The 27,079-nt window shown below is 48.1% G+C and overlaps 1 protein-coding gene across 3 annotated transcripts in view; it reads left to right on the top strand.

Moving 5' to 3' along the window:
* GREB1 (growth regulating estrogen receptor binding 1) overlaps positions 1-27,079 on the top strand; it is a 637,715-nt gene that overhangs the window by 588,956 nt on the left and 21,680 nt on the right. The window lies entirely within an intron of this gene.

Genomic DNA, 27,079 nt, shown 5'->3' with positions numbered 1-27,079 from the left:
ATCCCATGAAACGGGCCGATCGACGCAGAAAGAACGTTCGACGTCGACGCAAGTTTCATCGAAAAGACCCGCGGTCGACGCCGAAAGCATCTCCGAGATGGAGAAAAAGAAGAGGCGGCTCGAGGCCGAAATGGAGAACATCCTTCAAAGAAAGAAGGAGTTCGACGCCAGAATGAAGGAATTCAAGATTCCAACGGTTCCATCAGCGGACGTCGAGGAGGTCGAAGACGAGTTCGACGCCGAAGGGCTGACAAGGGAACTCGAAGAGGAAGAAGAGCCCTATTATGAGGGAGAAGCCGAGGAAGAAGACCAACGGTCGTTCTACGAATCGGCGGCATCTACCAGCAACGACGTCGAATGGCACGATCTCGACACCGAAAACCCGGAGGAGCCCGTGGACACGTACCCTTCGAGGCCTTCGCCACCCGACGACATCGGGGTCTACAATATGGTGGTCAGGAGCGCAGCAATGGCCTTCGGCGTCAAACTCGACGAGGAGAAAGCGAAAGCCGATTTTCTCGTCGAGACACTGCTCCCCATCCAGACAAGGAGCCAGTTCCTCCCCATGCTACAAAGCGTGATGAATCAGGGGAGAGAAGCCTTCAAGGAACCTGCGACCTGCCGGTCGATCACGCCCAGGACAGAGAAGAAATATAAGCACTCCTCCTTGGACCCCCCTTACATCAAGGGTAGCGTGACCGCGGACTCCATCATAGCCTCCACGGCCAGGAGAAGGGCCAACGTACCAGCAACTTCGGGCCCACCCCCGGATAAGGAGAGCAGGAGGATTGACCTCACAGGAAGAAAGGTCGAGAGGAACGCCGCAATGCACTGGCGCATGGCGAATTCAAATGCACTCCTCAATAGACACCAATACCAGCACTGGGATGAGATGGGGGAGTTAGTAAAGCACCTCCCCGAAGAATACCGGCAGAGAGCCTCTCACCTGATAGATGAAGGCAAAAACATCGCCAACTCCTGTATAAAGACGGCGTTGGATGGGGCAGAGACTTCAGCAAGACTCATGGCCATAGGGGTCACAGAGAGGAGGCATGCATGGCTAAGAATCTCGGGATTCAAACCGGAAGTGCAGAACAACATCCTTGGCACCCCCTTCAATGGAGAGACACTGTTCGGAGCAACAGTGGACGACAAGCTCACCCAGCTGAAAAAAGAAAACGAGACGGCGAGGTCCATGGGGGCCCTACAGCTGAGGGGAATGAGGCGAGGAAATCCCTCGAGAAGACCCTACGGTAGGGGAGGAAGCCAGCAGGGGACGTCGCACCAGGCGTTCCAACAAAGTCAGCAGGGTGAAGGTCACGGACAAGGTCAGCAGAAGCAAAACTGGCAATATCAACCTCGGGGCCAGTCCTTTCGCGGGAGAGGGAACGGACGTGGCCAAAGGAGGAGAGGGGGCGAACAGCCCTCGACGAAGTGACTCAGCACGCAAGAGGACGCCTACCCTCGTCAGGACCCCAAGGGTGAGGCGCAAAAAAGTGTCATCAGGGGGAAGAGAAAATTCAAGAGCCTACGAGCATACGACACCAGTAGGCGGAAGACTGAGGTTCTACCTTCAGGAGTGGCGGCGTATAACCACAGACAAGTGGATACGGAACGTTGTGCAGTACGGGTACTGCGTAGATTTGGAGAAAAGACCTCCAAACAGGAAACCAAGGGGAAGACTGAGATCGGCCCAAGAACGGGCAATACTCAGAGAAGAAACGCGGAAACTCCTGCAAAAGGGAGCCATAGAGACAGTGCCGTTCAGAGAACGCAACAAAGGGGTCTACTCAAACTACTTCGTGGTTCCGAAGGTAGACGGAGACCTCAGACCCATACTAGACCTCCGTTACCTAAACAAGTTCATCAGAACGCAAAGGTTCAAAATGACTTCACTGCAGGAGGTTCTGCCACAGATAAGAGAAGGGGACTTCATGGTCACCGTGGACCTCAAGGATGCCTATCTTCACATCCCAATAAACAGAAGGCACAAGGGCCTTCTAAGATTCAACATCGAACAAGAACACTACCAGTTCACGACCCTGGCCTTCGGATTAAAATCAGCACCAAGGGTCTTTACAAAATGCCTGTCGGCGGTAGCGGCGCACCTACGAAGGCAGGGAATACATGTCTACCCCTACTTGGACGACTGGCTGGTCAAGGCAAACTCACGCGGAAAGTGCGAGAGGCACGCAAAACGCGTAACAGACACCCTCACAAATCTGGGATTCTCGATCCACTGGGGAAAATCATCGATGGAACCGGAGCAGGTGAAGATTTTCCTGGGGGCAAAGATCAACTCCCGCAACAGTACAGTAGTGCCCAGCGAGAGGAGGACAGAGGCTCTACTGAAGGAGGCGAAGCTCTACCAGAAGGGGCGAGCTCTGACAGTGAGGGCTGTGAGCAAGATGATGGGGATGATGGCGTCCTGTATCCAGCTGGTGCCGAATGTACGCCTGCACATGAGACCATTCCAGGAATGGCTACAACAACAATGGTCACAAGCAAACGGAAGCTGGGAGGATCTAGTGGTTGTTACGCACGCAGTGCAGGAGGAGATAACTTGGTGGAACAGAGACAACATAACAGCAGGGAGAAGCCTGACACCACCAAGCCCAACAGTGACCATTACCACGGACGCATCGCAGAAGGGATGGGGAGCGCACATGGACAACCTCAGAGTGAGGGGTCTATGGGCCCCAGCAGATGCGGTCCGCCATATCAACTACCTCGAGTTGAAAACAATCCTGCTAGCCCTGAAGGCATTCCAGAGGCACCTGTTCAGCAAGAGGGTGTTGGTCCAAACAGACAACACCACGGCGATGTTCTACATCAACAAACAAGGGGGGACACAGTCGTTCCCGCTCTCATCCCTAGCTCAGGAGATTTGGAGATGGGCCATACCTCTCAGGATAGATCTACTGGCAATTCACCTACCGGGGAAGGACAATGTGGAGGCAGACTGGCTAAGCAGGCAGACCTCAGCATCACACGAGTGGGAGCTCAATGGCCAGGAAACGGAGAAACTCTTCCGGAGATGGGGGACTCCCACAATAGACCTTTTTGCAACACGCCACAATGCAAAATGCCAAAGCTTCGCGTCCAGGCAACCAGATCAGCAATCCAAGGGAAATGCCCTATGGATAAGCTGGTCGAGGACATTTGACTACGCCTTTCCACCGATACCCCTGTTGCACAGAGTGCTCGACAAGTGCAGAACCAGCAACATGACCCTGATCCTGGTGGCTCCGCAGTGGGCGAGGCAGACATGGTTCTCACAAATTCAAGAAATGGCACAAGGCGACCCATACAGGTTCGAGAGGAGGAAGGACCTGCTCTCAATGCAAAACGGAGAGGTCCTGCACACAGAGCCAGAGACCCTCAACCTGGCGGCATGGCTCCTGAAGACCTAGAGTTCGCACACCTAAGATTGCCGCCGAGCACGATGCGAGTGCTACGGGAGGCGAGGAAACCAACTACACGAAAATGCTACAGCGCAAAATGGAAGAGGTTCACTGTGTGGTGCCGGAAAAAGGGCCTGCAAAACAGAATGACAAGAGACTCAACAGTACTGAGGTACCTCACACACCTTCTAAAGAGTAACCTCTGCTCGAGCTCACTAAGGGTACACCTAGCGGCCATCGTGGCCTACACCAGAGGTGAAAAAGGTGGAAGTTTCTTCAGCTCGCAGGTGGTGAGGAGATTCGTGGAAGGAGCCAAAAGGATGGCCCCCCCGAAAAGGTTGCCGCCGCCGGCATGGAATCTGAATGTGGTCCTGACGGAGCTCATGAAGGCACCGTTTGAACCCATTCACAAGGCCACACTGCAGATGTTGACTATGAAAACAGCCTTTCTGGTGGCCATAACCTCACTACGCAGGGTGAGCGAGCTTCAAGCACTAACGCTGCAGGAACCCTACATTCAGATTCACAAAGATAGAATAGCCCTGAGAACGGACCCACACTTCATGCCCAAGGTAGTGTCGGCGTTCCACATAAATCAGGCTATCCAGATACCAAGTTTCTTCCAAAACCCGACTACAAACGCAGAAAAGGCACTGCACACCCTCGATGCCAGAAGAGCGGTGATGCACTACATTGAGAGAACCAAGGAACTCAGGAAGTCGAAACAGCTGTTTGTGTCCTTTGCTACTAGCTTCATGGGTAGACCAGTGACTAAGGGCACCATCGCAAGGTGGATTGCCCTCACTATTCAATTCTGCCACAAACAGGCTGGACAGGAGCTAGCGGAGGGGCCGCAGGCTCACTCCACAAGGAAGAAAGGGGCCACCGTGGCCTTCCTGGCGAACACGCCCATCCAGGACATATGCCTCGCGGCAACTTGGGCATCTGTGCACACGTTCACGAAACACTACTGCGTGGACATTCAGATGAACAAGGAAGCACAGGTTGGACAGAAGGTGCTTCAGCACATTTTCAACGACCAACGCTCATCTACCACCCAGCCGCCACAGAACTAGGAAAACCGCTACAAAATCGATGCACAGCATAGTGAATCCAGAAAGATTCACGCTGCAAAACGAATAGTTTCTTACCTGTCGGTGTAGTTTTGCAGCTTGAAGATCTTTCTGGATTCACTAGCGAACCCACCCACCTCCGCCAGGAAGATGACGCTGGAGGAAGAGGGGGTAAAATGGAAAAGATCAAAGAAATACAGACATACAGATAAAGGGACAAGAAGGATTAATCAATCGCCTAGGGTTAAAAAAAAAAAAAAAAAAGAGGAAAGGAAAAAAGAACCCGAAGATGGCGCCCCAAAGGTGGGACTTCCGCAGGAAGCACGACGACGTCACGGGAGGTGCACCAAATGGTGTACGTCGACGCCCACCTGGGCTACAAAAAAAAAAAAAAAAAAAAAAGACCCAACCACAAGATCGCGGAATAATGCACAGCATAGTGAATCCAGAAAGATCTTCAAGCTGCAAAACTACACCGACAGGTAAGAAACTATTCGTTGCCCTGAGTAAGTGACCAGAAGCCCAGCTCCCACAGCTGCGTGGCCTGCTAGTCAGCAGCCACCAACCAAGGCCCCCCTACCTCTCATAGGATAAAATGGGGCCAAACTCTCTCTGCACCCGGCTGCCCCTGTGCCGCTGAGGGTGAACCAACTATACCTACCTGACCCTGGGAGACCCCTGAGTCTATGCCCAGAACCTTAACTCTGCCAGTCGAGTACTTACCTTTAAACCGATAACTCAATTTTCTCCATAGGGTAACATTGACTGTTTTTTTCTGAAATTTCTTCTGTGGACTTTTCAAATCTTAAAATATTCACCAAAAATCAGCCGAGAAACAAAAACAAAAATACTCACCTGCTATTAGGTGAGCTCCCAGTGCTGGATCTTGGTGCCCAGCACCGACTCTGAAAAATACTTACAACTGTACTTTTGCAGCGTAAATTTTTCCGGATTCACTATGCTGTGCATTATTCCGCGATCTGGTGGTTGGGTCCGGATTCGTAGTCTTTCCTTTGTTTTTTTTGTTTTTTTGTAGCCCAGGTGGGCGTCGACGTCCCACCATTTGGTGCACCTCTCGTGACGTTGTCGTGCTTCCTGCGGAAGTCCCACCTTTGGGGCGCCATCTTCAGATTCTTTTATCCGCCGTTGGGTCTGGATCGTCATCGAGAAGCTCCAGGATTTCAATCGAAGGAAGAAGGAGAAAACGCGAGTTTCGTCGAGGAAAGAACTACTGATCACACAGAGAGGAATAACTTACATCCGGGACGCGAAGAAGGAAGAGTTTTCACGAAATTTCTTCGACGCCCTTGGAAAATGCGCACTCAGAGGCTCTGAGCGCAATGGACAAGACACCATTCAAATTCTGCCCTAACTGCCACCACAAGTTCGCGCAGAAGGACCAGCATCCGGTCTGCAACCTTTGCCTACCGATCGACCACCCAAGCAAGGACTGCAACGCCTGTTCAGCTTTCGCGCCGAAGACGCTCCGGGTGAGAGAACGCCAGAGAAGAGCCAACTTCAGCATGGAAGGCAAGGGTAAGGCCCCGTCGCTTTACGATCTGGGCTCTCCACCGACGATGAGGACAACATCGCCGAGGGACCTGAAAGCTTCACGGTCGTAGAGACCGACAAGAAAACGCCTGACGAGGTAAGAGAATCGTCGAGTTCAAAACCCCCGAAAGGGCCTCGAAAACCTGAGAGTGACTCTCGAAAATCTGAGTCAAAGTCCTCAAAAGGAGCACAGGCGCCGAAAATTTCGACGACCAAGGGTGGATCCATGGACAAAAGGCCGAGCGGATCCTGCGAAAAGGACTCCCTGGTGCCGAAAGACGCCGAAAGGCAGAGTTCGTCGAAGATAGCCCACGAAACGGGGCGTTCGATGCAGAAAGACAAGCCAGTGTCGACGCAAGCTCCGTCGAAAAGACCTGCGGTCGATGTCGAAAGCATCTCCGAGATGGAGAAAAAGAAGAGAAGGCTCGAGGCGGAGATGGAGAGCATCCTTCAGAGGAAGAAGGAGTTCGACGCCAAAATGAAACAATTCAGAATTCCAACGACTCCGTCGATGGACGTCGTCGAGATCGAGGAACAGGACGAATTCGACGCCGAAGGGCTGCCGAGGGATCCTGAGGAGGAGGAAGAAGGCCCCTACTATGAAGGCGAAGACGAGGAAGACGACCAGCAGTCGTTCTACGGCTCGGCGCCATTAACCACTCACGAGCTGGAATGGCAAGACATTGACGCCGAAAATCCCGAAGAGCCCGTGGACACGTATCCTTCGAGGCCTTCGCCGCCCGACGACATCGGGGTGTACAATATGGTCGTCAGGAGTGCTGCAGCAGCCTTTGGGGTAAAACTGGACGAAGAGAAACCGAAAGCTGATTTCCTTCTCGAGACTCTGCTCCCCATTCAGACAAGGAGCCAGTTCCTTCCCATGCTCCAAAGTGTAATGAACCAAGGAAAGGGGGCCTTTAAGGAACCAGCAACATGCCGGTCCATCACGCCCAGGACAGAGAAGAAGTACAAGCACTCCTCCCTGGACCCGCCTTACATCAAGGGAGCGGTCACGGCCGACTCCATCATCGCTTCCACGGCCAGGAGAAGGGCCAATGTGCCAGCGACCTCGGGGCCACCCCCCGATAAGGAAAGCAGGAGGATGGACCTCACTGGGAGGAAGGTCGAAAGGAACGCCGCAATGCACTGGCGCATGGCGAACTCCAATGCGCTTCTCAATCGACACCAGTACCAGCACTGGGACGAGATGGTGGAACTAGTCAAACACCTCCCTGAAGAGTACCGCCAAAGAGCCTCCCACCTTGTGGAAGAAGGTAAAAACATAGCCAACTCATGCATTAAGACTGCATTGGACGGGGCGGAAACTTCAAGGAGACTGATGGCCATAGGGATCACCGAACGAAGACAGGCCTGGCTGAGAATCTCTGGATTCAAACAGGAGGTGCAGAGCAACATACTAAACACTCCTTTCAACGGGGAAACGCTGTTCGGGGCAACAGTGGACGAAAAGCTCACCCAGCTGAAGAAAGAGAACGAGACGGCGAGGTCCATGGGGGCCCTACAGTTCAGGGGGATGAGAAGAGGCACTCAAACTAGGAGACCCTACGGTAGAGGAGGTAACCAGCAGGGAGTGTCGCACCAGACGTTCCAGCAAGGACAGCAGGGTGACAGTCACAGCCAGCAAGGTCAGCAAAAACAAAACTGGCAGTACCAGCCTCGGGGCCAGTCCATTCGCGGGAGGGGAAACGGACGTGGCCAAAGGAGACGAGGGGGTGACAAACCCTCATCTAAGTGACTTGGCACGCATGGGGACGCTCACCCCCAACATACCCCCAGGGGTGAGGTGCAATGCAAAAACAACGGGGGAGGGACGAGACCCGATCGCCTACGAGCATCCAACACCGGTAGGCGGAAGACTGGGACTCTACCTACAGGAATGGCAACGTAAAACCACAGACAAGTGGATACTGAACGTCATACAACACGGTTACTGCGTGGACTTGAAGGAAACGCATCCAAACAGAAAACCAAAAAGAAGGCAACGCTCAGGTCAAGAGCTTGCTCAACTCAGAGAGGAAACACTGAAGCTGCTCGAAAAGAGAGCCATCGAGCCAGTGCCTTACAAGGAAAGGAACAAAGGCGTCTACTCGAACTACTTCGTGGTACCGAAAGTAGACGGAAATCTCAGACCCATCCTGGACCTGCGGTACCTAAACAAATTCATCAGAACACAGAAGTTCAAAATGACATCACTACAGGAGGTGCTGCCCCAAATAAGGGACGGAGACTTCGTGTCCACCGTGGATCTCAAAGATGCCTACCTGCACATCCCAATAAACAGAAGGCACAAAAGTCTTTTAAGATTCAGCATCAACCAGGATCATTACCAATTCACGACCCTGGCCTTCGGCCTGAAATCAGCACCAAGGGTATTCACGAAATGCCTGTCGGCAGTCGCAGCATACCTACGAAGGAAGGGGATTCATGTATACCCTTACCTAGACGACTGGTTGATCAAAGCAAACACCCACGAGAAGTGCGAGAAACACGCAGCACGGGTGACAAAGACACTGATGAACCTGGGGTTCTCGATACACTGGGGGAGGTCATCAATGAAGCCAGAACAGGTGAAGATTTTCCTGGGAGCAAAGATCAACACCATAAACAGAACGGTCGTGCCCAGCGACAGGAGAGCAGCAGCCCTACTGAAGGAGACGCGCCTCTACCAGAAGGGGCGAGTTCTGACAGTGAGAACAGTGAGCAAGATCATGGGGATGATGGCATCATGGATCCACCTGGTCCCAAATGTAAGACTTCACATGAGACCATTCCAAGAATGGCTACGACAGCAATGGTCACAAGCAAGCGGAATTTGAGAAGATCTAGTGGTTGTTACGCACGCAGTGCAGGAAGAGATAACTTGGTGGAACAGGGACAACATAACTGCAGGAAAAAGCCTGGCACCACCAAACCCAACTGTGACCATCACCACGGACGCATCTCAAGGGGGATGGGGCGCACACATGGACAAACTCAGAGTGAGGGGTCTGTGGGCTCCGGCAGATGCGGTCAGACATATCAATTTCCTGGAATTGAAGACTGTCCTGCTAGCCCTGAAGGCATTCCAGAAGCACCTGTACAACCAGAGAGTGTTGATTCAAACGGACAACACCACAACCATGTTTATATCAACAAACAGGGTGGGACACAGTCGTTCCCCCTTTCCACTCTGGCACAGGAGATTTGGAAATGGGCCATACCTCTCAAGATAGACCTGCTGGCAATTCACCTACCAGGGAAGGACAATGTGGAGGCAGACTGGCTAAGCAGGCAGACCTCGGCTTCACACGAGTGGGAGCTCAATGGGCACGAAACGCAGAAGCTTTTCCAGAAATGGGGAACTCCCACAATAGACCTGTTTGCAACACGCCAGAATGCAAAATGCCAAAGCTTCGCGTCCAGACAACCAGATCAGCAATCCCAAGGGAATGCCCTATGGATAAGCTGGTCAAGGACATTTGCCTACGCTTTTCCGCCGATACCACTGATACACAGGGTGCTCGACAAGTGCAGAACCAGCAACATGACACTGATCCTGGTGGCACCACAGTGGGCAAGGCAGACTTGTTTCTCCCAAATTCTAGAAATGGCTCAGGGCAATCCCCACAGATTCACGAGAAGAAAGGACCTGCTCTCCATGCAGAACGGAGAGGTTCTACATCCAGAACCAGAGAGCCTCAGCCTGGCGGCATGGCTCCTGAAGACTTAGAGTTTGCGGACCTTAGATTGCCTCCAAGCACTATGCGAGTGCTGCGAGAGGCAAGGAGACCAACTACACGCAAATGCTATAGTGCGAAATGGAAAAGATTTACAATATGGTGCAGGAAAAATGGGCTGCAAAATAAAATGACAAAGGACTCAACAGTGCTGAGATACCTCACGCACCTTCTGAAAAGTAACCTATGCTCGACCTCACTAAGGGTACACTTAGCGGCGATAGTAGCCTACACAAGAGGGGAGAAAGATGGAAGTTTCTTTACGTCGCAGGTAGTAAAGAGATTCATGGAAGGAGCAAAAAGAATCGCGCCACCTAAGAGGTTGCCGCCGCCGGCATGGAACCTCAACGTGGTCCTAACGGAGCTTATGAAGGCACCGTTTGAACCCATCCACAAGGCCTCAATGCAAATGTTGACTATGAAAACGGCATTTCTGGTAGCCATAACCTCGCTACGCAGGGTGAGCAAGCTGCAAGCACTAAAGCTACAAGAGCCCTACATACAGATACACAAGGATAGGGTTGTCCTGAGAACGGACCCGCACTTCATGCCTAAAGTCGTGTCGGCGTTCCATATGAACCAGAGTATTCAGATACCGAGTTTCTTTCAAAACCCAACTTCGAACGCAGAAAAGGCTCTACACACTCTAGACGCTAGAAGAGCGGTGATGCACTACATTGAGAGGACCAAGGAGCACAGAAAAACTAAGCAGCTCTTTGTGTCCTTTGCAACGAGTTTTATGGGTAGACCAGTGACAAAGGGCACCATTGCTAGATGGATTGCACTGACTATACAGTTTTGCCACAAACAGGCAGGACAGGAGCTAACGGAGGGGCCTCAAGCTCACTCCACAAGGAAGAAGGGGGCAACCATTGCCTTTCTGGCAAACACGCTCATTCAGGACATATGCCTGGCGGCAACATAGGCTTCAGTGCACACGTTTACCAAGCACTACTGCGTGGACATACAGATGAACAAGGAAGCACAAGTAGGACAGAAGGTGCTTCAACACATATTCAACGACCAACGCTCATCTACCACCCAGCCGCCACAAAGATAACAAACCGCTACAAAGTCTATGCACAGCATAGTGAATCCAGAAAGATTCACGCTGCAAAACGAATAGTTTCTTACCTGTCGGTGTAGTTTTGCAGCTTGAAGATCTTTCTGGATTCACTAGCGAACCCACCCACCTCCGCCAGGAAGATGAGGCTGGAGGAAGAGGGGGGAAAACAAAGAAGAACAGAAGGAATGAAATACTACAGAAAAGTGGACATATAATTTAATCATTCGCCTAGGGTTAAAAAAAAAAAGAAAAAAAAGAAAAAAGAAAACGAGAGGAAAAAAGAACCCGAAAATGGCGCCCCAAAGGTGGGACTTCCGCAGGAAGCACGACGACGTCACGAGAGGTGCACCAAATGGTGGGACGTCGACGCCCACCTGGGCTACAAAAAAAAAAAAAAAAAAAGGAAAGACTACGAATCCGGACCCAACCACCAGATCGCGGAATAATGCACAGCATAGTGAATCCAGAAAGATCTTCAAGCTGCAAAACTACACCGACAGGTAAGAAACTATTTGTTACCAGTGACCCAATTTTATCCCATAGGAAATCATTGACTGTTTTTCTGTGAAATTTCTTCCAAGTGTCAATTTCTGCAAACTTTAAATATTCTTTAAAAATCGTATAACTTCTGAAAACGTAATTACTTACCTGTTTTGGATAAAGGTCCCAGTACTGAGTCTAGGTACCCAGTACTGGATTACAAAAGTAACGAGAACATACTATACCTGCAACTTGAATTTTCTTCCATAGGGAATCATTGACTGTTTTCTATGAAATACTTTCTAAGTGTCAACTTTTAAAATAGCAAAATATTGTCTAAAAATCATAACAGTAATTAAGTCGACTTTTATCACTTGATTCCAACTACTGACCCAGGACTGAATCAGGATCCAGTCCTGAAATTCCAAAAGTAATCCTAAAAGTAATCTGTTGCAAAGAACTTGAAACTTCCATTGAACTCAATGCATTATTGTGTTCAAAATTGTGTTGCCTATTGCAACCACTTGTAACTGTTTACAAAAATCAATTGCATATTGCAAAAGTATTTATGTAAAGCATCTCATTCTGAGAAAGTATATTTTAATACCTATTGTTGGTTCTAAAATAAAACAAGCATATATTTTTTATATATAAACCATTGGCCTAGAGTTCAGTTATTGAGTGTGTGAGACCATTTGCTGACTGAGTGTGTGCAATAAATGCTTTACACTGTCCTCTGATACTGCCTTACTGCTCGACCAAGCTACCACTTTAGAGAGTAAGGTTATATCTAACTTTAGCCTCTGCCAAACCTCTGGGGACTGTGGACTCTGTACACCCTGTACCTATTTGGGAACAGTATATACAGAGCCACTTTCTCACAATGGTTCATTTAGTTGATCTCTTATCGTAAGCAGCTGTTCTCTCTAGCAGGGCACGTATTACAGAGAGGGTGCACTCTCCCTGTTTGTGCCATGGCACAACTTTAATTGGGTGCTCTGTTCTCAAACAGGGACTGTGTGCCCTATAACTGTGACTCATGCTGCTTTGGGGGCAGTGCATTAGTTAAAGACGGACAGGCTGATTGAAGCAGTCATTGCACCTTTGACAATTGATGAAATCACCATTTAAACTAATGTGTAAAGTTACGTTAAATATTTTTACATTAAAAACAGCCTTCCTTAAAAAGAGTAAGTAAAATACAAGCCTTAACCCCCCCTTGAAACATATTGCAAGTACATAAAGATACGATTATAATGAGGACATGTAGGAAGCTGGCTCTGTATATACTATACCAAAATGAGGTATAGTGTGCCCAGAGTCCAGTGGAACCCTAAAGGTTGGCAGAGGTAAAAGTAAATAGCACCATACTCTCTATTTGTGGTAGTGTGGGCGAGCAGTAAGGCTTTATCAGAGGGTAGTGTTAAGCATTTGTTGTACACACTCAGTCAGCAAATGATGTCACACACTCAAAGACTGACCAGTTTTGTTTGTATAAAAATATTATTAAGTTTTGCCGCATGAATCCTTTTCTGGATTCACATGCTGTGCATTATTCCGGCATCTAGTGGTTGGGTCCGGAATTGTCCTTGTTTTCTTTTTTTTTTTTTTGTTCTATTTCTTTTTTGGTCACTGTCGACCACCATTTGGTGCCAGGTACGTCCCCTGTGTGACGTCAGACGGTACCCTGGACGTCGACGTGTGTTGTGGCCATCTTCAGATTCTTTTTTCCGCCGTTGGGTCTGGAAGCAAGACGGAAAGCTCAGAAGAAAGTTTGCTTTTTCCCGAAAAAACTTCAAGAAAAGAAATCGTCATTGAAAGATCGACCGAAGAACATCTAGTAACGACTAGGGTCGTTTAAAGAAGCAGAGCATTTTTCAGTACCAGAGGCCCACTCTGGGACACAAATGGCGAGGTAGGTGCCATGGAGAAGACCCCTTTTAAATTTTGCCCAAAGTGCCACCACAAATACACACAGAGAGATCCACACAGCGTGTGCAACCTCTGCCTGCCCAAGGATCACCAGGACGAAGACTATGAGGCCTGTGCAGCGTTCCTACCGAAGACTCTCAGGACGTGCCGAAACCAGAGACAGGTCCACTACACCACAATGTTGCAGCCCATGAAGAAACCTTCCATGAGGGACATGGGCTTCTCTAGCGATGAGGAGGAGCATGCAGCTCCAGCAGAATCGACGCACAAGGGGTTGGACGGTGAAATTCTAGAAAAGGACACCAAAAAGAGACACGCCGAAAAGAAGGCGAAGGAGTCGAAAAAGAAGAAGGAGAAGGTGAGACACAAAGATCCGTCAGAACCGAAGGGCCACGAACCAAAGCCAGCCAAGGCAGCCCCGATGCCGAACAAAAAGGCAATCGAAGGACAGCCGCGATCAAAAGAGACCCACGGGACCCATCCAAAGGTTACCGAAGAGGGACGATCGCACAAGGCCCCAAGGGTCGACATCGAACCCACAAAAAAGAGTGTGACGCCGAACTCGAACGTCATGCTGAAAAGAAAAGGAAGTCCCCAGCCTCCAATGCCAAAAGGGCCCTCGAAGTCGAAAAGAAAAAGAGAAGACTCGAGGAAGAGATGGCTGCTCTATTACAGAGAAAGAAGGAACTCGATGAATCTTTAAAGGATTTCCGAATCCCAAAATCACCGGCAGCAGAGCCGGGAAACATCAACACCGAAGAGGCTGAAGACGCAGATGAAGAAGAAGCTATCTTCGAATCCCCATCGACGCCGGAACCTCGAGGAGAAGATCCCGAGGAATACGGAAACATACCGGAGGAGGAGGAAGACGAAGGAAACTTCGAAGACAAATGGAACAATCTTGACACCGAGAGTCCAGAGGAAGAAATCTGCAACTATCCCTCGAAAGCATCACCCCCAGATGACATTGCTTTCTATAACGACATCATTAGAGAAGCAGCAAACCAGTTTGGGGTGCCCCTGGAGGAAGAAAAAGGGGATACATGTTTCCTGCGGAAAACACTGGCACCTGCAAAAAAGGGAACACAATATCTACCCATGTTGCGAAGTATTCTGGACCAAGGAAAATAAGCTTTCAAAGAGCCAGCTTCAAGCAGAGGGGGAACTCATAGAGTGGAAAAGAAATATAAGCCCTCTTCAAAGGATCCAAAATACATACAGGGAAGCGTTATACCTGACTCCATTATCGTGACAACAGCCAGGAGGAGAGCAAATGCAGTCTCCAACACAGGTCCTCGACCAGAGAAGGAGAGCAAAACGATGGGCTTGGTGGGCAGAAGGATGGAAAAAGAAGCAGCAACGCAGTGGCGCATTGCCAACTCAAATGCCCTGCTCAATAGGTATGGCCATTAACAATGGAATGAAATTGAGGATTTCATAAACAAGCTTCCAGAGGAAGACAAGAAAAGGGCGAAACCAGTCATCCAAGAGGGGAAGAATGTGGTAAACACATGCCTAAAATCTGCAATAGATGCAGCAGATACTGCAGTCAGGCAAATGTGCATGGAAACCTTACTCCGAAGGCATGCCTGGCTCAGTATCTCTTGATTCAAACTAGAAGTCCAGACATCAATTATCAACAGGCCCTTTAACGGGCAAGATCTATTTGGCAAAGAGGTGGACGAATCACTTCAGCAAATTAAGAAGGACAATGAGATAGCAAGGGCAATGGGAGCCCTGCAACAGTGATGATCTTTCAAAAGAAGAGGTAGCTTCAGCCAAAGCCAACAGTACCCACAACAGGCTCAGGGACAGAACCCAAACCAACAGATGGGTCAACAATCTAGCTACCAGGGCTGGCAGCAGCAGAAGCAGCCCTTTCGATGGTGAGGTAACGGCAGATGAAGAGGCCAAACCTCGAGAGGTAGAGGAAATGGCTCAAACTGACTGCAACACGGAAGAGGACCCACACAAAACACCAGTGGGGGGAAGAATATCCTTTCACCACAGTCAGTGAGAAAGGATCACAACGGGCAAAAGGGTATTAAATTTGGTACAACACAGATATTGCATAGAGTTAGCAAAAACGCCACCTGCAAATCCACCAAGAACAAGAAAGTTATCAAAATCAAAACACATACTGCTAAACGCAGAGATCAAGGAACTGTACCAAAAACAGGCAATAGAAATAGTACCAAAATAAGAACGGCACACAGGAAACTACTCACCATCCTTCCTTGTACCTAAACAAGATCTAACCCTAAGGCCAATCATGGACTTAAGGTTCATAAACAACTTCATACAGACTCAACACTTCAAAATATGTATCCTTCAGGAAATAATCCAACACATCCAAAAAGGGGGTTTTCTGGCAACAATAGACCTCAAAGACTCATATCTACATATCCCAATGAACAAAAGACACAGAAAGTACCTAAGATTCCTACACAATGAAACACACTACCAATTCAAGGTACTCATCTTCAGAATAAAATCAGCACCACAGCTGTTCACAAAGTGTCTAACCCTGGTGTCTGCACACCTAAGGAAAGAAAGAATCCACGTATACCCATACCTGGACAATTGGCTAGTAAAGGGTTGCACGAAGCAGATATGCCAGTAGCACGTGCGAAAGACAATTCAAATGCTACAAAGCCTAGGCTTCTCAATAAACCACAAAAAATCATCAACAAACCCAGATAAAGAAAAGACCTTTCTGAGAGCAAGGCTAAATACAAAAGACGCAAAGGCTTACCCCACACATAACAGCATACAAGCCATCTGCCTCAAAGCAGCCCTCTACCAGAGGGGACAGTCTCTGACAGTGAGAAAGGTAATGAAACTAATGGGCATGATGGCCTTATGTATCCCACTCATCCCTCACGCTCGGTTACACATGCGCTCATTTAAGGAATGGCTCAATAACAGCTGGTCGCAAGCCACAGGAAGTTGGGAGGATCTAGTGGTTGTTACACAAAGGGTGCAAGCAGAGACACAATGGTGGGCATCCAACAACATAGCACAGGGGAGACCTTTCAGGGACCCAACTCCATCTGTGACAGTCACTACAGATGCATCCCTCAACGGATGGGGAGCACATCTCAACCAGCTGAAAGTACATGGCCAATGGAGCGAGCAGGACTCCACGAAACACACCAATTTCCTGGAGGGAGATGAAGACTGTTTTTCTAGCACTCAAGGCATTCCAGAAACATATTCAGAGGAAAACAATCCTAATGAAGACAGACAATACAACCACAATGTTCTATCTCAACAAACAAGGTGGAACAAAGTTCTTTCTTCTGAGCAAACTAGCACAGGAAATCTGGCATTGGGCAATACCCCAACACATCCATCTGCAAACTGTATATTTACCAGGAATAGACAACATCACTGCAGACCAACTGAGCAGACAGAACAATTGCTCTCACGAATGGTAGCTAAAGCAGACAACAGTCTAGTACCTATTCAACATCTGGGGAACAACAGTGTTGGACCTGTTTGCAACAATACAGAACAAGAAATCCAATACTTTCCCTCAAGTTTTCCACACCACCTGTCAAAAGGAAATGCGCTTTCACTAAACTGGTCTCGAACATTTGTTTACGCCTTTCCACCGATACTCCTGATACAAAGGGTACTACAAAAGGCAAAAGAACCAGGAACAAATATGATTCTCAGTGCCCCTCCTTGGCCAAGGCAAACATGGTACTCAACTCTCCTAGAACTATCCAAGGGAGAAACGATCAGGATCAAAGCAGAAAAGACCTGCTTACAATGCAACATGCCAAAGCTTTCATCCAGAACCAGCGACGCTACAACTAGCAGCCTGTCGCCTGAATACATAGAATTTGGTCATCTCAATCTACTCCTAAGAACCATGGAAGTGCTTAAGGAGGCACGGAAGCAATCCACTAAAAAATGCTATACAGCAAAATGGACACGATATACCAAATGGTGCATCGCAAACAACAAGACAAGTGCCATAAATACACAAAAAACAGTTATCACATATCTTACTTACCTCTTGGACAGTAACATACATTTTTCAAGCCTTAAGGTGCACCTGGCTGCCATAGTGGCATACACAAGAGGAGAATCATGCAAAAGCTTTTTTACGAGACCAGTCATAAAAAGATTCCCAGAGGGAGCCAAAAGAATAGCTCCGCCAAGAGCTGCACCCGTATCAACATGGAGCTTAAATATAGTGCTTTCTCAAATGGTGAAGAAACCCTTTGAACCCTTGCATGCAGCAGACTTCAAACATATCACCCTAAAGACAGCCTTTCTCATTGAAATAACATCACTATGCAGAGTAAGTGAATTACAGGCCTTGACAATACAAGAGCCCTACTTACAAATCCACAAGGATAAAGTAATATTGAAACCAACCCGCGTTTTCTGCCAAAGGTGGTATCTTAACTGCTTCAGCGCGGTGCGGATTACCGCGCTGTACTGAAGGGTTCGTGCGCGGGCGGGGCCGTGACGGAGCGGTTCCGTCATCCGCACAGCGCGACCGACGCGCATGACGGAACTGCTCCGTCACAAGCATCGAAAGGGTTAATATCACTTAAATCAAAACATTGTGCTACCAGTGTTCTTCTAAAAGCCAGAAACAAACGCAGAAAGAAGCCTCCACACCTTGGATGTAAGGAGGGCTTTGCTGTATTATTTACAGAAAACGGAAAAAATAAGGAAAACCAAACAATTGTTTTTTGCATATCCGCATACCAACACACGATCTGCGATCACAAAAGCAACCATTGCAAGATGGATAGTACAAGCTATTCAGGTCTGTTATAACAAGGCCAAAAAGGAACTAACACTGCAACCAACAACACACTCCACAAGAAAACAAGCATTTACAATGCAACGGTCTCGGCATTGTTAAAGTTAGAGCTATTGGCATTGCTCATGACAATGCCGTTTCTTTAAATGTTTTAAAAACATAAACAAAAATAATGTCATGAGCAATGCCAATAGCTCTAACTTTACCAATGCCGAGACCATTGCATTGTAAATGCTTGTTATTTACAGTGTTTCATGAGACTGGCTATCAGAAGGTGCTTCCAGAGAGGCCACAATTCCAGGCAGGAACAGAAATTCTTTTTTTGTGTCATAAAATTCGCCTTTCTGCTGGGAATAGTTACAGACCTGTAAATCTGCGCACACTCACGGTGCACCTTTCATTATGAAAAGACGACTTTCACGCCGCTGACCTCACTTTAGAAATTTGAGACCCGCCGCTCCCCCCCCCACACCTTCTGAATCCCATCGCTATATTATTAGAGCCGGGGCAAGAGGGTGTTCTTGTTTAAAAAGATTCAGCATTTTCCGCCAGTGACAACAGCACCTACCTACCTGTCTATCTATCTATCTATCTATCTATCTATCTATCTATCTATCTATCTATCTATCTATCTATCTATCTATCTATCTATCTATCTATCTATCTATCTATCTATCTATCTATCTATCTATCTATCTATCTATCTATCTATCTATCTATCTATCTATCTATCTATCTATCTATCTATCTGTCTATCTGTCTATCTGTCTATCTGTCTGTCTGTCTGTCTGTCTGTCTGTCTGTCTGTCTGTCTGTCTGTCTGTCTGTCTGTCTGTCTATCTGTCTATCTATCTGTCTATCTATCTGTCTATCTATCTATCTATCAAAACAAACCTCACAAACTCATATTTGCAATACACAATCGGTGCCTCCTTCTCGGACAAAGAAATTACTCGCCTTAAAAATGGCTATCTACCTGTGGTATTGCATTTCAGCATTCATTTTGCGCTTCGTGATCTTGTCGAGGCCGCTAAGAGCTTTGGGGCATATTATCAAGCCAGGCGATACAATTATCGCCGCTTTAGCGGCAGAAAACTGCTGCTAAAGCGGCGATAATGGGCTTGATAATATGCTCTATGGAATTCCAATTGAAGCCCATGTTAGACTCCTTCACATCTAACATGGGCTTCAATTGGAATTCCATAGAGCATAATATGAAGCCCATTATCGCCGTTTTAGCGGCAGTTTTCTGCCGCTAAAGCTGCGATAATTTTATCGCCTGGCTTGATAATATGCCCCTTTGTTCTTCTAATCAAAGGGAGAGCATATCTATCTCAAAGTTATAATGCAGTTTATTTTAACAATGTGTATAAAATGTATTTATTTGTTTCTTGTACGGTGAATGTTAAGTGAGCAATATCAAACAGGCACGGTGGTTATTTTCTTTCAAAACAGGCCCCCAGCTTTTTCTTCTAAGAAACTGTTGCACTTTTTAAAAGATTAGCCTTTCTTTCTGTGTTGTTTTCAGGTCTCCGGGTGCTGTTTACTCTACAGACATTGAATCCAGGAATCACACCCAGCACCCCAGCACCAGAGCATCTGTATTTATCAGGCTCTGCTCTCACATCATTTTTTTACCACTTGAATGGTCATTTCATATATTTCCTGATGTTCTCAAGTCCGCCATCGGACTCGTTCTGCCAATCTTTTATGTGCGGCAGAAATGTTAACTTCTCTGCTTCTTTTTAAAGTCTTTATTGACAATGGCTTAAATGATGGCAGATATCTTTTTTCCTTTTTGCTTTGAAATGACGCCGGCCCTGGAGGACTGGGTCGATCGGGAGGTATAAAAATTATGCATGAAGCAGCGCTGTCGATTATTTGAGATATCGGCGGCGAGCGTTGTATTGCCTCCATCGGGTAACTGTCCGAGCGCTGCCTTCAAACGCATATTATTAATGCCGTCGATACTGTCAAAGCTGCCAGCTTTATTGCCCCGGGTCTGCAATACTCCTCGGATCTGCATAATGCCCGCTGCAGTCTTGCCTTTCTGTCCCGTGTCTGTGAAAATCCATACGTCACTTTAATCAAGGGATGTGCGTTTCCCAACCGAGGCGAGGCGTGCACGGCTGCCCTGAGTGCACCGACGGAGACTGCTTCACCCAGGCTTATGCCGTGTACCATTTGCCACCCCACCGCCCCTCCCCCTCCCCCCCCCCACAACAAAAATTAATGAGAGGCTTTTCCAGAAGCTTATGTGGTGACTGTGCACACCTCAAAGAAGGCAGGCTGAGGAGGTGTGACATCTCCGTGCACACTGTCAGCAGTACAAGAGAAGTGCGCATGTGTGTGTGTAGGGGAGGGGGAGGGCGTTGTGGCGTTCAGATAACTAATAGGGGTTCACTGACTGCTTAGGCCAGCCTCCCAGCATGTGCTAACAGGCCAGTTTCCAGGCTGGCTTGTTTATAATGAGATATAACGTCACGCGTGCCCCTCACCTTTCACACAAAATACTTCTTCTGTCCTTGAACTGCAGATTCAGAGAACTGGCGACATTGTGGCACCCGGTCTCGTGCTTATTGCACGCGTGACACTCCATTGCCTGCACGGGTGACATTCTTTACTGCCTGCACGGGTAACACTGTTTACTGACTGCACGGGTGACACTCTTCCTTGACTACTCGCGTGTCACTCTTCACTGCCTGCACGCGTTCACTGTCTGCACGGGTGTCACTCTTCACTGTCTGCAGGCTCGTTGCTCTTCACTGCCTGCATGGGTGACTCTGTTTACTGCCTGCACGTGTGACACTCTTCACTGCCTGCCGGCAGAAGTCTGGGTGCCAGAGCTGCGTACGGCGTGACAGGTCTGGCGGGTCTGGCGCGGAGGGCTGCGGCTGCCACCCTAACAGCGCAGAGGGACTGCTAAAGGGACTTTCTGTGTGTGGGGTAAAGGGAGACACCACCGCCTTTCTCCGAGGCAGAGCAGAAATGCCTCGGAGAAACGCAGCGTCCTTTTCGGATTCGGGGGCGTGTTTGTCTTTTCTCTCCTCCAGCCATTGGCTGGAGGAGAGAATGAGACTTCTCGCAAAAAACACGCCCCCGATCCGAAAAGGACGGGGCCTAATCAGAGTGACTGACCTCTTCTCCAGTGGCTGGCCAGCATTTACGAGGCCAGCCAATGGAGAACAGGGGAGAAGAGGGGCTGGTTCAAGCCCCTCTTCTCCAAGTCATTAAATCTCCGACTTCCGGTTCTGCCTTTCGGCAGACCGGTAGTCCTCGACCTAAAAAGGAGCAACGCTAGCATTTATGGCCAATATACCCATTGATGCCATCTGCGCAGCAGCAACATGGGCATCACCACACACCTTCACAAAACATTATTGTGTGGACATACAGATGAACAAGGAAGCTCAAACTGGACAGAAGATGCTCCAACACCTGTTTGCAAAGTCTTCCTTTCACCACAGCCTCCCCAGGACAGGAGTAACCGCTACATAATCTAATGCAAAGCATGTGAATCCAGAAAAGGATTCATGCTGCAAAACGAACTGGTTACTCACCAGTAGGAGTAGTTTTGCAGCTTGAAGAGTTTTCTTGATTCACATGCGACCCACCCAGCCTTCCCCTACAAGGACAGCAAACAGGTGGGGAAGTAAAAGGCAATATCAGTGTTTATTAAAACAATCTCAAAGATTACAAGAAAAAAAGAACCCGAAGAAGGCCACCATGCACGTCGACCTCCCAGATACCGTCTGACGTTACACAGGGGACATACCTGGCACCAAATGGTGGTCGACAGCGACCAAAAAAGAAACAAGCATTGGCATAGCCAATAGGTCTCGCCTTTGGGACCTTATAAGTGTTTAGCTATGCAACAGTTGCATAACTAAATACTTAGAAGGTCCCAAAAGCGAGACCTATTGGCTATGCACAGCAGCCGTGAAAGTGAAAGTGATCGCGATCAAACATCAAAGTGGCCCTGCGGCCGCGAAAGTGAAAGTAATCGCAGTAAAAGCGGCGCGCGCGCCCGCCCACATGCACTGTAGCTCTAGGCTGGCCTGGTAGCACTTTTTGGAGCCCTCTCAATAAGTCTCGCCAGACCAGCGCATGCGCTGGGTCAGGCGAGATCTAAAAAGAAAGAAAGAAAACAAGGACAATTCCGGATCCAACCACTAGTTGGCGGAATAATGCACAGTATGTAAATCCAGAAAACTCTTCAAGCTGCAAAACTGCTCCTACTGGTAAGTAACCATTTTGTTATTTTATTTCTAGAACCACGCAAAGCCTGGCACGGGTAAGTGAAATAAAAGCTTTGCAAAATATTATGCAATGTTTTACAATTGAATGCAGATTCAAATGCAATTGGTTGAAATACAGGTAAGTTAAAATGTCGAAATTACTTTTCAGATGACTTTTTAAGTTACTTTTTTCACTCAGTGTGATATTACTAGATATCACACTAGGAAATTTCCTAGGGAAAAGGTAAGTAAAATCGGTTTTGCACAGTTGTAGTTTTTCAGGTTTTCATACAAATCAACTCCGCACTTGAAGAAACATTTTTCAAGGGGAAAAAAGTCAGTATATTCCTATGGAGAGAAATTAAGTTATCAGTTAGCAGGTAAGTACTCGGTCTTTGGGGTTGAGTTTCTTGGGTTAGAACAAGGGTTTCCCCAGTGTCAAGGATGCACTCTCAAAGCACCCTCAGCTGCACTAGGGCGGACAGGTGCAGAGTGCTGAGGCCTAATGTTATCCAATGGGGGAAAGGGGACCTCCGGTTGGTGGTTGCTCGCGAGCAGGCCCCAAGGTTGTGGGAACAAAGCTCCTCGGGTTTAGCTTAGGGGAAAGGGGGATCCGTTTTAGCACCCAAAGTACACCCGCTGAGGTGCCGGGGCGGCTGGGTGCAGGGTGCTGGTTTGGTGTCTGGTACCCCTTTTGATTTCAATGGGGATTCTCCGGTTTCAACAAAGACTGTAAGCTTGGGGACGCAGATCTTCTGGAGGTGACCACCAGTTTGAGAGGTCATGGGACTTTAGGTTAAGGGGTGTCTTTAGGCATCGGGTTTTCCTTACCTGCTCCGGTCGGGGGGATCCTCCAGAAAGAGGCTGCAGGATTCGCTGGGATATTCAAGGGAGGTCAGAGATCACCAGATCTCAGTTCAGGATCGCTGGGAAGACCTCCTTGTGGTGTTGGGCCACTCGAACTCAGGCCGTGGGCGTCGTGTGCAGAGTGGGGCTGACTCGCGGATTTGGCCAGAGCCCGAGTCTGTGGGTGAGCAAATCCGGTGCTCACGGGAGACAGTGGGGCCGATTCACAGAACTAATCTGAGACAAAATCCTAAACTTACTACTTTTGGTATTTACAGAAGGCATTTAGTAGTAGTAAAGTTAGTATTTTGTCTTAAATTACTATTTTGTCTTAAATTAGGATTTTGTCTTAATTTAGGATTTTGTCATGCGTTAGGATTTTGTCTTGCGTTAGGATTTTGTCTTAAATTAGGATTTTGTCTTGAGACCAAAATTTAAGACAAAATCCTAATTTAAGACAAAATACTAACTTTACTACTACTAAATGCCTTCTGTGAATACCAAAAGTAGTAAGTATAGGGGGCCGATTCACAGAACTAATCTGAGACAAAATCCTAAATGTACTACTTTTGGTATTCACAGAAGGCATTTAGTAGTAGTAAAGTTAGTATCTTGTCTTAAGTTAGTATTTTGTCTTACGTTAGGATTTTGTCTTAAATTAGGATTTTGCCTTGAGACCAAAACTTAAGACAAAATCCTAACTTAAGACAAAATACTAGCTTAAGACAAAATCCTAAAGAAAGACAAAATAATAACTTTACTACTACTAAATGCCTTCTGTGAATACCAAAAGTAGTAAGTTTAGGATTTTGTTTCAGATTAGTTCTGTGAATCGGCCCCAGTGTCTTTTCTGTGGAAGGCAGGGCAGGTCCTCAAGATTCTTGAGGTTCCTGGCTGCAGGATACACCGGGATTTCGCTGCAGCAGGTTCGAGGTGGGAACAGGCCGGTAGGGCTGGGGCCAAGTCAGTGTGCGTCCTCCTCTTTTTCGCTTCAGCACAGCTCCTTGGTCCTTCTTCTTTTCTTCTTGGTCGGTTCTTGTCTGAGGAGGCAAGGTTCGGGGTTGCCCCTAAATACTAAATTTAGAGGCGTTACAGGTAAGTAAAGGTTGGGACAAACGGGTACACCCCCTATTATGCCACCCTCCAGTGGGCATATGCCTCACTCCGTTTGTCTGGCTCCCCCATCTGCAAGATGGCAGGGACTGAGAGTTGTACCTCATCTCCCCCACCTGAGGGGTGGGGTTGGCAAAGGTGGGCTCACGCCCCTTCCTCACTTGGTTTGCCCGCCGATTCTCCTGCCTAAAGTGGGGGTCAGAACCAGTGAGGGCCAGTTGCTGGAAGCAGCACAAGGTCTGGGGAAACTCACAAAGGCAGCAAGCCTTTGAAGCATCCCCTTAGTGGACCCTGCCCATCCTGGGGGATGAGGCTTGGCACCTCGTCCCAGTATGTGCATTGTTTCAGACCCCCGAGAGCAGCAGGCTCTCGACCTAGGGGTCAGCCTGGACACTAGTGGTAGCTCATTTTTCAGGGGGCATCTCTAAGATGCCCTTTGTGTGTCCACCTCTGCCAACTTCACCCCTCAGGTGGGGGAGGCGAGGAGAAGCACAACTCTAAGTCCCTGCCATCTTGCAGATGGGGGACTCAGCCAACCAGGGACAGGCTCATACCCCCCTCCCACTGGAGGGTGGCATAACAGGGGGTGTACCCACCCCAGGGAAGGGACCCATTGGTCCCTACCTTTTACCTACCTGTAACGCCCCTCAATCTAGTATTTAGGGGCACCCCTGCACCTTGCTTCCTCAGACAAGAACCTGCAAAAAGAAAAGAAGAAGAAGGACCAAACAGCTGTGCCGAAGCTAACAAGAGGAAGATGCCCACTGACAGCCCCAGCCCTACCGGCCTGTCTCCACCTCGAACCTGCTCCTGTGAAATCCCGGTGTGTCCTGCAGCCAGCAACCTCAAAAACCCCGGAGGGCCTGCCTGCCTTGAACCACAAAGACTTTGTCTACCGTGAACACCGGATTTGTACATCTGCGACCTCTAGCTGCAACCAGAAACCGCAAATCTGCACCACTCTGCACCTGCCGTCCACGGCCCCAGCTCGCGTGGGCAAACACCAAGAGGAGGTGCCCCTGGCGATCCTGCCCAGAGATCTGGCAAACCCTGACCTGCCTCAAGCCTCCAGCCGACACCTGCAGCCGAAATCCAGAAGGTCCCCCCAACCGTGACCAGGAGCTGGTAAGAAGATCCGATCCCAAAAGGCACCCCTGCACCCGACACCCCACAGCCTTGGGTGGCCAAACCGACAGTGCCTAACCAACCCCTAAATTCCCAACTTACCTCTCAAAGTGGTGGTCGCACCCAGAAGACCTTTGTCCCCGAGCCTGTAGTGCTTTTGCAAATCAGAGACTCCTCATTGAAAGCTACAGGGCTTCCGACGCCAAAACAGCACTCTGCACCCGGCCGCCCCAGTGCTGCTGAGGGTGCAACTTTTGTGCTGGCCTAAACCCCCATTTGCCTGTACTTGAGTCCAGGAGCTTTGCTCCCACAACCCAGTGGCCTGCTCATCAGCAGCCACCAACCGGAGGCCTGCTATCCCCCAATGGATAACATTGGGCCTCAGCACTCTGTACCCGGCCGCCCTAGTGCAGCTGAGGGTGTAGCTAGAGTGCATCCTTGACCATGGGGGACCACTGAGTCTACCCCCAGAACCTCAACTCCCACTACCAAATACTTACCTCACAACCAATAACACTATTTCCTCTATAGGATAACATTGACTGTTTTTCTGTGAAAAGTTTCTAAGTGCGGGATTTGAAAACCTAAAGAAATTCTTTAAAATTGTACTGTTTAACAAAAACGATTTTACTTACCTGTTTACAGGAAATGTACCAGTGTAAGAAAAGTAATCTCAAAAGTAACTTACCTTTAATCTTACTGAAAATCCCATTCAAAGTATATGTACTTTATTCTGAAAAGCAGTGCATTACCAGTAACACTACTGTAATCAAATCAAAGTACATTTAAAATTGCAATCCAAACTGTGTTACAATCTGTATATTTACTGCAAAGGCTTGCTTGGTTCTAGGAAATAAAATAACTCGAAGAATGTTTTTATACAAAAACAATTGGTCTGAACTTCAGTCTTTGAGTGTGTGAATTCATTTGCTGACGGAGTGTGTACAAAAAATGCTTAACACTGTCCTCTGATAAAGCCTTACTGCTCGACCACACTATGACAAATTTAGAGTGAAGTGCTATCTAACTTTACCTCTGCCTACCTTTGAGGTTCCACTGGACTCTATGCACACTATACCTCACTTTGGTATAGTATATACAGAGCCAGCTTCCTACAACAGTAGTAGTATGCATAGTGCAATGTACTGAATTATGCTTTTATTTTCCAAGGAAAGTTTAAAAGGATAATCAATAACCCATTGCACGTACAAGGAAGCAAGGCTTCAATAGCTTTGATAGGGAACATATTTCTACATGACATTTGTAGAGAAACCACATGGACTGCAATGCTCATATTTATTAAACACTGTTGTATACATGTACAATCAAGAAGAGATTTTCAGGTGGGACAAAAAGCTCTAAAGCAATTATTTGCATACACACACTTAACAGCCCTCCACCAATTAAAGGTGATACTGCTTTAAAATCAATGCACATCATGTGAATCTAGAGAAGATTCATGCTGCAAACGGAATAGGTTACTTACAACTGCTTTTTGGCTTGAAATTTCTCTTTATTCACATGTGACCTTTCCACCTCTTCTAGAGAAAATTCATGCTGGAAAAGAAATGGGCTACTTATAATAGTTTTGTGGCTTAAAACTCTTCTAGATTCACAGGTGACCGACCAAGTTCCCCGGTTAAGAAGGCTCTGCATTATTGCTGATTAACTGGAGAGGTTGGACGATATAGACAAATGATAACAGTGCTAATCAATGCCATTTAT

This window comes from Triturus cristatus, chromosome 6, assembly GCF_964204655.1.
Source record: "Triturus cristatus chromosome 6, aTriCri1.1, whole genome shotgun sequence".
Taxonomy (NCBI): domain Eukaryota; kingdom Metazoa; phylum Chordata; class Amphibia; order Caudata; family Salamandridae; genus Triturus; species Triturus cristatus.
This window is presented reverse-complemented; position numbering and strand designations above follow the sequence as displayed.